The 12,852-nt window shown below is 37.0% G+C and overlaps 1 long non-coding RNA gene across 1 annotated transcript; it reads left to right on the top strand.

Moving 5' to 3' along the window:
- The first annotated feature begins 8,287 nt into the window (after nucleotides 1-8,287).
- Nucleotides 8,288-11,031, top strand: LOC118489713. Its single transcript, XR_004887705.1, has 6 exons — nucleotides 8,288-8,686; nucleotides 8,994-9,066; nucleotides 9,159-9,240; nucleotides 9,453-9,695; nucleotides 9,778-9,890; nucleotides 10,787-11,031. It is a non-coding gene; the product is annotated as an uncharacterized LOC118489713 (long non-coding RNA).
- The last annotated feature ends 1,821 nt before the right edge of the window (nucleotides 11,032-12,852 follow it).

The following is a 12,852-nucleotide window of genomic DNA, read 5'->3' as shown; positions in this document are numbered from 1 at the left end:
TCGCGAGTTGGAGCGGGCATTACCAACCACGGGAGAAGTGTTAAACACTTGAATCCCTTATCTATAAACTACTATTAAAACTTTAAACCAAGCCTGTGAGAACTGTATCCCTACTGACTCAGACGAAAGGGATGAGGGTGATCGCTGCCTGGAAGCAGGCCCACCACTTTTCGCATTAATAACTTACTTAATTATCTTTCAATAATCCGACCTAGTGGGACTATATCCCTTCTGACTCAGACCACTAGATTGAGGGTAATGTCGCCTTCACAAGAGGGGCCTACTACTATAACTAAGATAATCTCTAAAAATGCCTGATGCTTGTCGAGTGTGATATATTTTTAGTTATATTTTAAGCCCTTTTTAACACTTTAGTCAAGTTTTAAATTTATAAAACATGATATTCTACTAACAGTAAACATACATATGGGCAAGTGCACCCATCGTGAGCGTAGTATAGCGTTGGTAAGATACGAGGTCTCCAAAGGACACAAGAGCTTTTAATACCGGTTTATCCTCAAAACCAAAAGTTTAGAAAAAGTTTTAAACATAAAAATAAAAACTAAAAATAATGAAAATAAAAATAAAATAAAAACAAATAGACAAGATAAATCACTTGGACCCGACTCGCCTTTAGTGTAACCTTTGATGATTTCCGCACTTTTGCACTTTTTAAGAGATTGTCTTAGTTATAGTAGTAGGCCCTCTTTTGAAGGTGACATTACCCTCAACCAGTAGTTTGAGTCAGCAAGGATACAATCCTAAAGGGTCGGAATATTGAAAGATAATTAATTAAGTTATTAATGCGTAATGTGGTAGGGCCCCTCTTTTGAAGGTGACGTTACCCTCGGCTACGTGGTTTGAGTCAGCAGGGATACAATCCCAAGTAGCAGGGTTAATGTATTAATAGTAGCTTACATATGAGGGGATCAAGCCATTCGCACCCCCGCCATCCAATACCAGTGGGTATTGAAGGAGGTCCTAGTAAGCTTGACCCAGGTCCTTGCAGGATCTATACACTGAACAAGGCAAGAACCTTACCAAACCATTCCCTTAACCCCCGACCAGGTAGCCAACATATCTCTATATAGACCGTAGAGATATGAATGGTGTAAATCTTTTATTTTATATAGACAGTAAAATAACGCCAAGACACCACGGACAAATGATGAGGAAGTTTCACCTTCAACATAAGAAACTAGTTATTAAAGTCATTAATACAAAACCAAATAAAATGTGCGTAAAGATTAAAAATCCAAAGTATTACACTAAATGCTTGTCTTCACCAAGTGATGTAAGAGACTTAGGCAAACATGGCCTTTGATTGTCAAGAACTCTTACTATTAATCTTGGATCCCGAGACTACTACACAAACTCTAAGATGGATGATGGATGATGGTGGTGGATGTGGTTTGTAGTGGTGGTGGAGTTTGGGTGAAGTGGGAGAGAGGTGGTTTGCCAAGGGATGCCTTTGAAGTGAACCAAGCACCTCTATTTAGAGCTTGCGCAGAAGCCCGGACACGGCCCCATGTCCATCCTTATTCTCTTTCTTCATTAATTGCAATTTGTCTGCATTACCTCCACACGCCCCCGTGTCCGCTGGGCACGGCCCTGTGTGTAGAAGCGCATCTGTACTATCAAGATTTGCTTGGATTCTGTTAATCTTAGCGTTGACCACGACCTGTGTTGAGCTGGGCACGCCCCCGTGTCGGGAATTGAAGCTTCTATAGCTTTGTCCTTTCTACAGACACCTGGCCACGCCCCATGTGTCCGCTGGGCACGGGGCCTTGGTCAGCCTTCAGTTTTCTTGTTTTTGCTTTGGAAGATGCTGTCGAGGGGTCTGGCATGCCACGTTTGTTCCTTTTCTTGTATTTATGCTAGATTTTGCTGCATATTTGTTCCTTTTGTTCATTTACGCTCATTTAATCCTGAAAAGACAAAAGGAAGACAAAAGCACACTTTTTCCAACATTAGTACTAAAAAAGGGTTAGTTTTATGCCTCAATTGATGTATTTTATATGTTGCATTTTACACACATCAAATACCCTCACACTTGAATCTTTGCTTGTCCTCAAGCAAAACTCTTTATAATGTGGCTTACACGCCCAAATGGAATGGGTAGAAGAGAAGTTTTGGACTTCTCTTGAGTGTCGGGAATCCAAGATTTTTATTAGGTTTTATTATTATGTTATTTACAATCCTATTCGTTATGATTTATTTAGAACGTTTCATAAGAGAAATTACTTATTTGGGTATAACATGCCTCTTTAAAATTCCATTTATATACAAGTTCACATAGCTCACGGGAGATCACTCAACACTCGGCCGAAGATGTATTTTTGTTAAACACTCGAGACCGGCATGGAACTTACTTCTACCATATGCTTGCCAAGCAATCAATCCTCCTCCTTTTTAACTATACATCTTTGTAAATATCAAGAGGACTTGGGGAAGGATTAGGCTTGGGTTAAAGGTAGGTGGTTTTGGGTTAGTGGTTAGTAAAAAGGGCTAAAAGCGTAAAAAGCGTTGGTCGTCGTAAATTTTTTTTTGTTTTTTGTGACTTTTATTCAAACAAAGCATTTTCAAACAATGTTTCTTTGAAGACCGAGCTTTTTACTAAAAAAAAATAAAAAGGGTTTTGGTAGGTAAAGGGTGTTTTTTTTTGGGTTTAGAAAAGAAAAGGTTTAGGCTCAAAGGGGTTAACTAGGGGGGTTTTGGGTAGGTGATAAACAAAATGAAAAATAATGGTGTTGAAAAGAAAAAGGGTTAGTCCTAGTGCATCCATCATTTACTTACTTGGGTTTAAGTTGGTAAGGACCGGGAATGTATCATCATGGCAAGTTCTAGAGTCATAAGAAACCAAGCGGCTATTCACACAAGAAACGGAAAATGAGCATTTAATTTAGAGATGTATACTTTAATGCTCAATAAAGGCTCAAAACTCACTTTTTGTGGGAAAGGGTTTTTAATGTGATCAAGTAATATAATCAAATTTTAACTAGATTTGTCATGCCGTTCATAATTTTCTAATGTTGGTTCTTTTTATCATGATGCTATCGGTTGTAAATTTGTAAAAATATAACCTTTTTAGAACTTGTTATTCCCAAATTAAACCAAGACAATTTGGGGTGATTAGCGGTTCCAATAGAGTTTTGTGTAAGGCTTGTTATTAGGACTTGCAAAATTCAAGGTTTTAGCATCCCCCCACACTTAAATTACACATTGTCCTCAATGTATCCCAAAAATAAGTTTTTAGGTTGATTGAATGCGTAAAAAGGTGTTAAAAACAAGGTTTTGGTGTTACTGGGCATCTGGACACAGCCCCGTGCTGGATGAGCACGGCCCCGTGGTCAGACTGCCAGTAACGAAAACTTACAGAAGGTGGACACGAGGGTGTGCCTGGTGAACACGACCCCTTGTTAGGCAGAAATTAAACAAACAACAGGTATTGGGCGGTGGACACGGGGGCGTGCCGGATGGGCATGGCCCCGTGTTGACAATCTGCAATCTCCGAAAACAGGTTTCGGCTTTTGGTTCTAGTTTCTAGGCTTATGTAGCACTAATACTTAGTGCTCCCAAGCCTCCTAGGTACCTGTTTTACTTAAAAATACCACACCACACAAAATAACAAACATCCTACCTTACCATAGTTTCAACATCCACAACACAAACTAAAAAAAATGTAGGAAAGTAAAAGAGTTACAGAAAGTAAATTTTTCAACAAGTGGCACGCAGGTCATGAAATTGTTTGCAAGAGAAAAGGGGGTTAACCTGTTATGCCCTTCAACCATGTTACATCACCTCCAACGCCTCCATCTCAATCCATGTTGTCGTCCTCGTCATCTCCTCCTTGGCCTGCCATGTACTCCCGGATATTGCTGATGTCATCCTACATATCGGAGATGTTCCTTTCTATAACTCCGACCCGGGTGTACGTGTTGCTTGCCATATTGTAGGTGTTACGGGTGCACATGAGGTTTTCCTGCAAAAGATCATGTAAACTTTGGATATTAGGAAAACCACCTCCTTAAGAGGAGGATTGGCCCGGATCACCATGATGCTGATACTGGTACTGGGGAGGAAGACGGATTTGTGGAGCGTGAAGGACGAGAGCTTCTTGAGGGTTCCACGCATGCCCCTGAACCGTATAAAATCTGACTGTCCCGTCATCTGCTTCGTTGATTAAATTCATGGAGCGACATATGACAAGGTCCACTTTTCCCGACCATGGGCCCTTCTGGAAGGACCTTGGCATCCATTGCACAAAATGCTTCAAGAGACGGTAGATCCACCCTCCAAAAAGGATAGGGGTCGGGGGAGTGGCAAGTTGGTTCAAGTGCATGTTGCGAGAAGTAGCAGGTGTAGAACATCGAGGTTTATAAGGTTGTGAATGCAGTGGAGGACTATCAGATCACGGAAACCTACAACACCACCACTGTCATGTCTCTGGTAGAGGGAGTAGCTGAGGACCCTATGGATGTAGCGGTAGAGAGGGTCCCACAACTGTGTGCTCTTGGTCTGGCTCGGGTTATAGTGTCCTTCCCCAATCTGATCCCATGCTGCTTGGCTTAGTCTTGTAGGAGTTCGCGGAGACCACCAGTGTTCTCCTCCTCTCCAGCATCCTCTTCAGCATACAACCTGATTATTGCCCCAAATTGTGCAATTGAAATTGAGTACATAACCCCTGCACAACGGAATTCCACCCCCTCATTGTCAAACGGCTCCGCTTTTGCCTTGAAGGCAAACGTGCTATAAAATTCCATGTTATACTCGTGCACGGAGTGGAGCCGAGTGTAAAGAGCTGCTCTTAGTGGACCAGTAACAAGGTTGTTGAAGCGGTCGATTTAGCTTACTGCTTCTAGAGTATCCAAGCAAACTTGTCGGGGGTTTTCTTCGGGCCTTGTTTTGAGAACCTCAAACCGTGCTTGAGCAGCCTACTCATTCGGGTTGAACCTAGTAAACTTCTTGGCCATCTGAAAGAAAACACCAAACAATTAGCACGAAATTAAATTTTCGACGAAAAAAACACAGCTTAACACGACCCCGTGTTCAGTGGACACCCATGTTCGCCAGAAATCAGCTGGACACGCCCCCATGCTCGATGAGCACCCCCGTGCTCAAGCGTCTGTTTCCCAAAACTTCATTTTTTAATTGATTACTCGTCCCTAGTTGCCTCCAAAGCTGGATCCTCTAAGCGGAAAGATGATCTGCAGCGGTGTTTTCTGCTCCTCTTTTGTCTTTTATTTCAATGTCGAATTCTTGGAGGAGTAGAATCCATCTAATTAAAAAGTGGTTTAGCATCCTGTTTCTTAAAGAGATATTGAATGGCTGCATGGTCTGTATAAACTATCGTTTTAGAAAGAACAAGATAAGAACGAAATTTATCAAAAGCAAATACCACAGCTAGTAATTCTTTTTCTGTTGTTGTGTAATTTTCTTGTGCATCGTTAAGTGTTTTACTTGCGTAATAAATTGGGTGAAAATGCTTATCTTTCGTTGTCCAAGACAGCTCCAACTGCAAAGTCACTTGCATCACACATGATTTCGAAGGGTAATTTGCAATCAGGCGCTATCATGATAGGTGCATTGACTAGCATTTCTTTTAGTGTTAGAAATGCTTGGTTGCAATCCTTGTCAAAGATGAAAGGGGCATCTTTTTCAAGTAATTTTGTTAGAGGTCTTGAGATTTTCGAAAAGTCTTTGATAAATCGTCTATAAAATCCGGCATACCCAAGGAAACTTCTAATAGCTCTAACGGAGGATGGGGGTGGTAATCGAGAAATAGTGTCTATTTTTGCTCGATCAACGTCCATCCCTTCGCTTGAGATTTTGTGACCGAGTACTATTCCCTCTGTTACCATGAAATGGCATTTTCCAGTTAAGGGCGAGGTTAGTTTCCTCACATCGGGATAGCATTCGTTCAAGGTTTTCGAGGCGTTGGTCGTATGAATCTCCAAATATAGAAAAGTCGTCCATGAAGACTTCCATTGTCTTTTCTATCATGTCATGGAAGTGATGCGTGTTAGTGTATATATGTTTTAGGTATATATTTAAGCCCTTTTTTACACTTTTTAGCCAAGTTTTTAAATTTAAAAACACGATATTTACTAACACTAAACACACATATGGGCAAGTGCACCCATCGTGGACGTCGTAGTATAGTGTTGGTAAGATACCGAGGTCGTCCAAGGGCACAAGAGCTTTAGTACGGTTTATCCTCAACATCTAATGTCACGATCCCCGACCCACCCTGGACGGAATCGGGAGCCGCAAACAGCCAAGCGGTACTGGTTATTATTTTAAAAAATATTGCAGCGGAAATTTCATCAGGACCGTGAGTTAGGAAAAATATCAGAGTTTAGAAACACCGGATTTTATTTATTAAATAGATGGGATAAACCCATGTTTTATAAAGGTAGCTTTTAATATGGGATAAACCCGAATACATAAAATGATAATTCTTAATTTTAATTTAATGAGCCACTTCTGTAAGTCTTGTTGGGTGCTGTATCCATCTCTTATTCTGATTCTACTGTAATTACCTGAAATGCATTTTAAAAGGTTTTGTCAGCAGGAAATACTGAGTGAATCATTCATTTTGATAAAATGACACATTGTTATAATATACAGTATTAAGAGCGATTACAATGTTTATATATCAACCAATTACCCAACAGTATTTGTCACTCGACTCGTTTCTGTGACTATGGTCATATCACCCATTGGCTAACCCGTTGTCCAATGGTGACGATTTATCAAGTAATGTATACAAAAACCCCACATATTGGCTGTAATTGAAGACTACAAAGACTTAATCCCTGTAATTATAACTTTGGAAACAAATATGATTTTTTTTTGAAAGCAAGTTTGGTAAAAAGAGAATGACTCACATTATAAGCATGCAGTATTGATTTAACAAGCTTCCTGATTCAAATTCTTCTGAGAATTAGCATCTACTTTGATTGTAAGTGTATGGGGGTAGAGTTTAGCCTATTGATAAGCATGATAACCTAATTTTAAACAATAATGCACACGAAACTAGGTAAATAACTAAAACAGCATTTACGATAAGCTCACGAGATTAAAACCTTCACGACGAATGACAAAGTGCGATACTTAAACATCCAGCGGATTCGCAACGAATGACAGAGTATATCCCGAGTTCGGGGCGACACTCAAACATCCTGTCGGAATCACGATGAATGACAAAGTATAACCCGGGTTTTGAGCAGCACTTAAACATCCATCAGATAGTTTTCAATCGATCGGATATTGAATCGTAGCAGCGATCAAGTTAATACCCGGTATCGTAGCAGAATTCGAGCTAGTGTGTGTTTGGTAGTAATCAGGTGATATCTCGAAGTGTAAGACGAATTTTAACGTCAAACGAATGCCAGAAATCAAGTCCCACACCCTTCTATTTATATTTGAAAAATGGCGCGGTCGCGCCACGCGACGGGGACCCTTTTAGCATAGGGTAGCCACGTGTCTTTGAAGCCTTGGTGAGTCGACAGATCGATTAAATTCGAATTACACATAAAACTGTGATGATAATATCGAATGGGAAATGCCCCCCCCCCCTGAGTTTTAGGGGCCCTGGTCCTGATTCTGATTGTTTCTGAAATTTTAGGAGTTGTGCAGGTTACTTGGGGGTCTCAAAATAGGGTTTATAAAATAAAATAATAAATAATAGTTTTGGGTGAATCACAAAAAGGGAACAAAACGGTGAGAAAAGAGAATGGACTCAATTTGTAACTTTAGGGTTTAACTAGAAAACCTCCTGGTATAACTCTTGGGTATAACTTCTGAGCTATTTTAAAAATATATAATGCACTTGTAGTAAGTATAGTACCCCTAATTCAACCTTTATTTCCGATGTCCCGAGACAGAATCCCAACGAACTTAGTCAGGCAGAGCCCTGACATAAGTTATGGGTTCCGGATCAATAGGAAAAGGGTAGCGGTGATCGGGAGTTACAATACTTAAAACGGGATAGGGTATTATTATTACTATTATTATAAATAATAGAATATTAGAGACAGGGAAAATTGGCAAGATGGAAGTACAAAGAAAGAAAAGATAGGCAGATTAATATGATCACTCTAATAGTCTATATATACTTGTTGCATATGACAACTTGCCAAAATTCTAGACACGTAATTAAGATTGAAATGGGACACGAATTTGGAGATGAGACACGAATTTGGAAATGGGACACGTAAGGCTCCTTTCCATTTATATATACTCTAACTTACAATATATTTGTGCATTATGGTTGGTACTGTAATGCTTAGTGGATTGTACCACGTATAGACAATTTTGTACCATGCTTTGGATTGGATGTCAATCTGAATGGTTTTACAAAACCATTTACATAAATTCTGTAAAACTCAAAACCACTTTTGCTCCTCATTATCCCACACGATTACACTAGAGGGAGAGAGAGTGGACGAGATGAGTGAATCGGCACACTAGGGTTTCGGCGGGTGGCAGTCATCCGGTCATCTCTGTTGACGTCGTACTCCGACAACTCAACCAGAAACGGTGATGAGTATAGAGATTCCGACAGTGGTTCACATAAGATGGAATCGTTTACAACCGCAATTGGCTCCTAGAAACAGTTTGCTTATGATTCTCACAAAAATTTCTACGGGACTCTCCCAAAGTTCAAACTCATCTCAAACAGGTGCATCTATATTGCCATGTTTATGATTTTTGCATTTTTCTTCGGGGAAATATAAATTGTTTATGTGCTTTTGGTTGTGTAATTGATGTTTTTCTTTAGTATATATACTCTCAAATTGATTGATACGTATACAGTGTTTTGGTGCTAGGGTTACTGATTATTATGAATTTGTTGGTGTTTGATATGTAAGTTTATGATATGATATTTTTGTTAAGTTGTAATTGATATTGTGGAGGAATCTGTTAGCAATTATTATCTAGAGCTCTACATAAGAATGTGAATTGACTTTCCATAAAATAATCTGCAGTATTATGAGATCTCAGCCAAGAGCAATTCAACTTTGAGAAGCCCTTTCTTTATCTCGCCACGAAACTTGCTGGGTAACTAAAATTTACTAACCGTTAGAAGTTTTTGATGTTATTTTAAAAGATGAAAGGCGATATATGTTTTGATTTTATATACGTCATTTCAGGGACCTCAACTTGCATTTTGTGGAGTCTCATATGCTAGCTAGCTCTTCTAATGGTGCGACTAGACATGTTCGTTGAATAACAGTAAGCTATTAATTGTGTTTGATTCCAACAATTTTAATGCTTCTATTTGGTAATGAGAGATAGATGCTATGATTTTGATGATCACTTTCTTCACTCCCAAGAATACCCAAAAATCTTTTTGTAAAGCAAACAACAACCGGGCCAGGTCATTGTGTTTTACACATTTCTCTCATTCTATTTGTTTTCTGATTTCAAACATGTATATTTTGTAGACGAAAGGCTTAATGACATCGTTGGAAGTGCATACTAGGTGGCGCCAGAAGTTCTACATAGAATATCTATTCTTTTATGTGGAAGTAGGCCCTTTTGCGCCTGAACTAAATCCGGTTTTCCCGGTTGTTTTTAAACGCTTGATGAAGTATCTTGGCCTACATTATCCTCTGAGGCCAAAGATTTCTTAAACGTTTATTATTAAACAAGAATCCTATAAAGAATGACGGCTGCTGAAGCATTGAGTATGTCTTTCCATTTGTTGTATAGTGCTAATGCTAATTTAGTTTGGATTACTTTGAACTAAATAGAATGAAATATTTGTAGGTCATCCAAGGATTAGAAATACAAATGATGTGAAAGTGCCACTCGATGTCTCAGTATTGAGACACATGAACAATTATATGCGTTCTTCTGCTCTTCATAAAGCTACTATACGGGTATGTTTTTTTAATGTTATTTTGTTTCGTTACTTTTTTGTTTAAGGGCATGTTTGGCTAAGCTTATTAGAGTTAAAAAGGACTTTTGGGAAAAGGACTTTTTGAAAATGAGTTTTTAAAAAAAGTGTTTGGATTAGCTTATGGTGTGGGAAAAGCCAATAAGTCAATAAGTTGTTTTTTTTAAAAGTGTTTGGCTTAGCTTATTGATGTAAAATGACTAAAATAAGGGGTATATTGGTAATTTGTTGTTTGAAAAGCTATAAGCTGATCAAGAAGTCGCAATCTCTTAACTTTTCAAAAACTCCTTTTCCTTCATATCAAAAAGTCGTTTTAAAAAGCACTTTTCCATTTGCCAAACACTATAAACTTCTTATTGGCTTTTTGATAAGTCAATAAGCAAATAAGTTGGTTTGAAAAGCTTAGCCAAACATGCACTAAGATTATGAAGGGACAAAAACTATACGTGACAAGATGGATAGGATGGGTAACTGGTCATTGGTCAAGCTTGGTTCGGGCTGAGATTTGCCTTAGGTTAATAGGATTTTTTTAAAGACTAGATGATAGGAGCAGGTTTAAGGCATGACCCAAAGGGCATCACATATTTTGCTTCTTGATACCTAGAAGAATGATAGTCCCATCTGAACAAAGAACACCACAAAACATAAAAACTTAAGAACTATAACCAGACTATAACCATATAGGCCTCTGCCACGTCTAAGTTATGGGTGTCAATACATGTTCAAAACATTTAGGCAAATATTAATGTTACGCAAAAAAGATGTGATGATAAGTTTAGGCTTTACGAGAGTTTGATATTTATCACAATGCTTCACTTAATTAATACTTTCATATCTCAACACACAAAATACACTAACCAGTCTTTTTTAACATTACAGATTCAACAAACAAAAAACCAACGTTAGGAATGATAGGAATGGGAAACACCGTTTGTGCAGTTGCCAGCTGGGAAAGAACCATAACTGGAAGCCGTTGTTCAATAAGCCACATTGCATAGGAAAATGCCTTTTATGCAACTTATGTTAGCTAACATGCTCCATGTTAGGCACGTAACATGTGAATTAAACATAGATACTAACTTTTTTTTTGCATCTGCTTATGTAACTAACCTTTTTTTTTTTTGCACCAGCTGAAGGGAGATATAAATCCAGCCCCTGCCGCATCGCGGCGGGTTACACTTCTAGTTTCTACTAACATGCAGACACATTGCATGTAGAATTTTGAAAAACTTTATTTCCATTTAGTTAAGGTTTTTATTGTTATTTTCTTATTATCTCGACACACAAGTTTTCACAAATTCTAAAATTTCAAATTATTATTTTATTATTATATATATTATAATTAAGAGTGAATTTCAAGTTTTGTTCTTTATCTTTAGGCCACTTTGCAAGTTTTGTCCTTTATGTTTAAATTTGACGAGTTTTGTCCTTTATGTTTAAAAACTCAAGCACATTTTGTCCTTTATGCTTGATTTTTAAGGACAAAACGTGCTTGATTTTTTAAACATAAAGGACAAAACGTGTTTGATTTTTAAACATAAAGGGTAAAACGTGCTTGATTTTTAAACATAAAGGACAAAACTCGTCAAATTTAAACATAAAGGACAAAACTTGCAAAGTGGCCTAAGGATAAAGGACAAAACTTGAAATTCACTCTATAATTAATTTAACTGTTTCGCTTATTTGGTGCGTATAACTTCTAAATTATGATGTTTTACAAAATAATAAATATGTCTTTAGAACGAGAATATTTTTGTCTACAATTGGAACCAAGTTTCATTAAAAATAGTGTAGGTTCAAATACAAAGTATTTTAATAATAATAATTTAATTATTATACGGTCACTAGGCTCGTCTAGGTACTTTATATTTTTAAAAGTCAACTTACCCGTAAGCTACCTATCTAATAATATAAGTTTTTATATACTTTTACTTTATTTGGAAAGGTCACCTATATACAGGCCAATTATAATATTTCAACCAACTATATAAAATAGTGTTTAAAACTATTTGGGTTGAATATTTATATTAAAAATAAACTAGTTACTAGTTACTAGTGGTTAATAAATTTAACCAAACCTATAATTCTTATATAAAAATAGGAATGTTACATCCTCCCCACCTTGTTTTAAATCTCGTCCTCGAGATTTGGGTTACGAAATTTCTTTTAGACTTATGTCACGTCTTAATCAATAAAATAATATTAAGGTAGATGGTATAGAAGAAAAATGTCACATTTTATGAATATGAGTTGTACAATAAGTAGGATTCAATGGTTCAACTGAATTAGTGCAAGAAATCGATGACAAACGAATGAGATGAAATGATATAATTTCCAAGGTGACTAGGTTCAAGCCAAAAGATATATGATCAATAGATATTTAAAATGAATATGAAGGACTTTTAGAATCAATAAAATTCTTTGTCAAAAGTAAGTTTACTTTGATTGGCAACTGAGGAAGACTTAGAATTGACAGTTCAAAATGAAATAAAAGCATGAAAATGATTTGTCAAATATTGAATTATGATATGAGAAAATCAATGTGCTGAGATGAGTGAATTGTAAGGATACACGAAAAAATAATAGAGTTAGTGTATTATTGTCTTAATACATAATTGCACTAAGACGATTTTAATCAAAATGTTCGATTAAAGATAGGTGATATTTTGATTTATTAAATACCTTTTCCTTTTATGTTATCATAAAGTAAAGTAAATTAATATAGATAGTTTTAAAATATCAAAACCTGTGGTAATTTTGACAAAATAATGATATATGTTTTATAAATATGGTTATTCAAATATCCTAGAACTCGCAATTATTATTTTTAAAATCAAGCATGTTTAACTATAAGATTTTATAACAAGATATTTTAAATCATAAAAGTAAAGTAATTTATTTTAATATCAAACATACTTAAATATTGGCTTGAGTAAATAGCATTT

Source organism: Helianthus annuus, unplaced genomic scaffold (assembly GCF_002127325.2).
Source record: "Helianthus annuus cultivar XRQ/B unplaced genomic scaffold, HanXRQr2.0-SUNRISE HanXRQChr00c026, whole genome shotgun sequence".
In the NCBI taxonomy this organism is placed as follows: domain Eukaryota; kingdom Viridiplantae; phylum Streptophyta; class Magnoliopsida; order Asterales; family Asteraceae; genus Helianthus; species Helianthus annuus.
The sequence above is the reverse complement of the archived record's forward strand: the minus strand, read 5'-3'. Positions and strand labels throughout refer to the sequence as shown.